The sequence below is a fragment of the Mandrillus leucophaeus genome, unplaced genomic scaffold (genome assembly GCF_000951045.1).
Source record: "Mandrillus leucophaeus isolate KB7577 unplaced genomic scaffold, Mleu.le_1.0 Scaffold3, whole genome shotgun sequence".
Taxonomy (NCBI): Eukaryota; Metazoa; Chordata; class Mammalia; order Primates; family Cercopithecidae; genus Mandrillus; species Mandrillus leucophaeus.
The window spans coordinates 15,656,984-15,661,702 of record NW_012103142.1 but is presented as its reverse complement, the minus strand read 5'-3'; positions in this window follow the sequence as shown (position 1 = coordinate 15,661,702).

Genomic DNA, 4,719 nt, shown 5'->3' with positions numbered 1-4,719 from the left:
GAAAAACGGTTGAAACAATGATGTGATGAAATCTACTCAAGTTCTCTGAGATGGTGAACACTAGGCCAGGTTAGAATCCAGATCTCAACTCGTATCTCTCAGTTCAAAAGTGGCAAAAACTACTCAGTAGCAAACAAAAATACTGAAATGTAACCTTTCCCCCTTGCATTGTCTATGGACCCTCTCTTAGGAAACTTTGTTTTACAAGAAAGAGAAGGTTTAGTTCTTATAGGTTCAATTTAGTGCCATCAAGGACCCTAGTGGGGTCCTAAAAAGGCATCTATTAGTGATCTCCATTAAGCTTTAGAGATATATAAAACTCTTAAAACTGTAGGCAAAATTGTGTGTATAGGTGTATGAGAGCATTTTCTGGTGTAAAAGAACATAACTATTGGGAAATTCTCAAAGCATAAAGATCCACTGTACCGGAACTTCACTTTGTGAAAGCTTACTTCATCACTTTCCAGCTATGTGAACCTGAGCAAATTAACTTAACCTCCTCTTTTCTGAGTTTGCTCCTCTGTAAATACAGAAGTGGCAGACACTGTGATTTGTCTGTTCAATATTTATGCTCCCTTTTTCCTTTTTACTAGGCTCTATTTTTTTTCTGGGTAGCAGTGTGCTTGGTTACAATATGTACCTTTCTACAGATCCTTGCAACTAGGCTTGGGGATATGACCAAATTCTGGCCAATGAGATGTTAGTTGAAGTCACTGGGTGGGGCTTTTAGAAAAGTTACTATTTTTCTCATTAAATAGAAGTAGAGTGAGGGGAGCAAATTTAGTTGGCATAAGTGTTTGGCCAACTCACCATTTTCCTCTTTCTAGCTGGAACACAGATGCAATTGCTATTTTGTAAACATTAGAATGAAAGCCATGTGCTAAGAATGACTGAATCAGTGTTAGAGAAGATGTGGTTCTTGATACCTCCCCTGAGCCATTACAAAAGTCCTAGACTGCCCGCCTCCTGATTTATGACATTGTGAGAAAAAAAAAAAAAAAACTAACACTGTACTAGATTTTTATTACTTGTAGCCAAATACAGGATTTGGTAATATTGCCTGCCTTATATGGCTGTTTGACTTAATCCATGTAAAATCACTTAAAATAGTAATATTCGGTCTGGCACATTTTAAAAAGTCTTTAATAAGTGTTAGCTATCATTACTACTACTATTACTACTTTGATTATTACCATGACTATTACTACTCCTTCTAACACTAATATTATTACTATAGTGTAGCTTGGAGCATATGAGCCTAGAGGATGAGTATAACAGGAAAAAAAAAAAACTGGAAAAATTAGTGCAGATCAATACTGGGAAGGGTTTTAGATGTCAGAAACTATTGAGTCTGAGTCCCTGGTACCAGCTTGTCAATCTGATCTGTCTTCAGAGAGGCCTAGAAGACCAACAAGTAGAATTTCTAGCAGACCATTAGCTTTAGAAACACAATGCTTCACGGTAAAGAATGGTCTTAACGCCACAAAATGTCAAGGTGAGATGGAAAAGCTTAATCTGGGACAAAGCATTGTAGTCAAAAGGACATTGGCTTACTAAAGAGCCTTCTAGTCTCACTTTCTCTTCCTGCCTTACTATGGACTTGTATTAATGTCATCTGTAACTAGGGTTGCCACAGAATTTATCATTAATACCAGGGTATGCTGGGGTCTCTAGGGTAACCTGGGATGTATGGTCAGCCTACCCATAGCCCATGCAGACTCATAAAGCCTTCTTAAGAGACATGTGTGGAGTATAAATTGGTATAATTTATTCAGGGCACCCCTGGTCATATGTATTAAAAGCATTAAAAATACTCATACCATTAACCCAACTGGTAATGCCACTTATAGGCCTTTCTCTTAGATGAGATGTGTCTAGGTATTCATGTAAAAGAATGTTTATCCCAATGTTATTTTTAAGAGTGAAAAACTGAAATTCATGTAAATGTCAAACAATAGTAAATTTGTTAAATATATTATAGTAAAAGCATGTGATAGAATATTATACAGCATGTAAGTTCATGTTTTGAGGACTATCTAATGATGTGAAAAAAATAATAAAATATCAAGTGATAAAATATCCAAACATGTATATACTATGTTATTTTGAAACAAAAAACCTGCATGCATATGTTCATTGCAGCACTATTCACAATAACAAAGACATGGAATCAACTCAAATGCCCATTAATGATAGACTGGATAAAGAAAATGTACTACATTACATATCATGGAATACTATGCACCCATAAAAAAGGAATGAGACCATGGGCTTTGTAGGGACATGGATGAAGCTGGAAGCCATTATTCTCAGCAAACTAATGCAGGGACAGAAAATCAAATACCACATGTTCTCACTTATAAGTGGGAGCTGCACAATGAGAACGCATGGACACAGGGAGGGGAACAACTTACTGGGGCGTGTCAGCGGGGATGAGGAGAGCATTAGGGAAAAGAGCTAATGCACACTGGGCTTGATACCTAGGTGACAGGTTGATAGGTGCCACAAACCACCATGGCACACATTCACCTGTGTAACAAACCTGCCCATCCTGCACATGTACCCCAGAATTTAAAAAAAAAATTTAAAAAAGGAAGAAGAAAATTGTATGTGAAACATGCATGGCCAACATCATACTGTGGAGTGAAAAGTTGAAAGCATTCAGCCTAAGAACTGAAACAAGACAAAGATGCCCATTTTCACTAGTCCTACTCAACATAGTACTGGAAATCCTAGCCAGAACAATCACACAAGAGAAAGAAATAAAAGGCATCCAAACTGGAAAAGAGGAAGTCAAATTATTTCTATTTGCTGACAATATGATCTTGTACCTTAAAAAGCCCTAAAGACTCTTCTGAAAGAGTCCCAGATTTGATAAATGAATTCAGTAAAGTTTCGAGATCCAAAATCAACATACAAAAATCAGTAGCTTTTCTATAAGCTAATAACGATCAAGCTGAGAAACAAATCAAAAACTCAACTCCTTTTGCAATAGCTAAAAATAAAATAAAATAAAATATCTAGGAATACATTTAACCAAGTAGGTGAAAGATCTGTATAAGCAAAACTACGGCCAGGTGCAGTGGCTCATGCGTGCAATCCCAGCACTTTGGGAGGCCAAGGCAGGTGGATCACTTGAGCTCAGGAGTTCAGAACCCACCCTAGGCAACAGGTGAAACCCTGTCTCTAAAAAAAATACAAAAATTAGCTACACATGGTGGCACTCGCCTGTAATTCCAGGTACTCAGGAGGCTGAAGTGGGAGGATCATTTGAGCCTGGAAGTTCGAGGTGGCATTGGGCCAAGATTGTGCCACTGCACTCTAGCCTAGGCGACAGAGTGAGAGGCTGTCTCAAAAAAAAACAAAAACAAAAACAAAACAAAAAACTACAAAACACTGATGAAAGAAATTGTAGAAAACACAAATAAATGGTAAAAACATCCCATGCTCATGAATCAGAAGAATAAAAATTGTTAAAATGATCATACTGCCCAAAGTAATCACAGATTCAATGCAATTCCTATTAAAATGCCAATATCATTTTTCACAGAGTTAGAAAAAACAAGCCTAAAACTTATATGGAACCAAAAGTGAACTCAAATAACCAAAGCAATTTTAAGAAAAAGAACAAAGCTAGAGGCATCACATTATCTGACTTCAAATTATACAAGCCTTAATAACCAAAACAGCATGGAACTGGTACATAAACACACAAACAGACCAATGAAACTGAATAGAGAACTCAGAAATAAAGCCATATACCTACGGCTAAGTAATCTCCAACAAAGTCAACAAAAACATACACTGGGAAAGGACACCCCATTTAATAAATGGTGCTGGGAAAATTGTATGATCTCATGCAGAAGAATGAAACTGGACCTATATCTCTCACCATATACAAAAAATTAACTCAAGATGGATTAAAGACTTAAATGTATGACCTGAAACTGTAAAAGTTCTAGAAGAAAACAGGAAAAATTCTTCTGGACCTTGGGCTCAGCAAGGAATTCATGACTAAGACCCCAAAAACAAATTAAATGAAAACAAAAATAAATAAATGTGACTTAATTAAACTAGAAAGCTTCTGTACAACAAAAGATATATAATCAACAGAGTGAACAGACAATTTACAGAATGGGAGAAAATAATTGTAAACTATGCATCTGACAAAGGACTAATGTCCAGATTCCACAAGAAACTCAAAAAACACAAGAAGAAGAAACCAACCCCATTAAAAAGAAGGCAAAGTCATGAACAAATATTTTTCAAAAGAAGACATAAAAATGGCCCAGATGTATATGAAAAAAATGTTCAACATCACTAATCATTAAGTAAATGCAAATTAAAATCACAAAGAGATACCACCAGTCAGAATGGCTATTACTACACAGTCAAAAAAATAAGATGTTGACAAGGATGTGGGGAAAAGGGAATGCTTATACACTGTTGGTGGGAACGTAAATTAGTACAACCCCTATGGAAAAACAGTGTAAAGATTTCTCAAAGAACTAAAAATAGAAGTGCCATTCTACCCAGCAATCACACTAGGTATCTACCCCAAAGAAAAGAAACTATTATATTTTAAAAAGATATCTGCACTCATATATTTATCACAGCACTATTCACAATAGCAAAGATATGGAATCAATCTTAGTGTCCATCATCAGATATTGAATAACGAAAATGATTGAAGATGTATATATATAATATATACACATA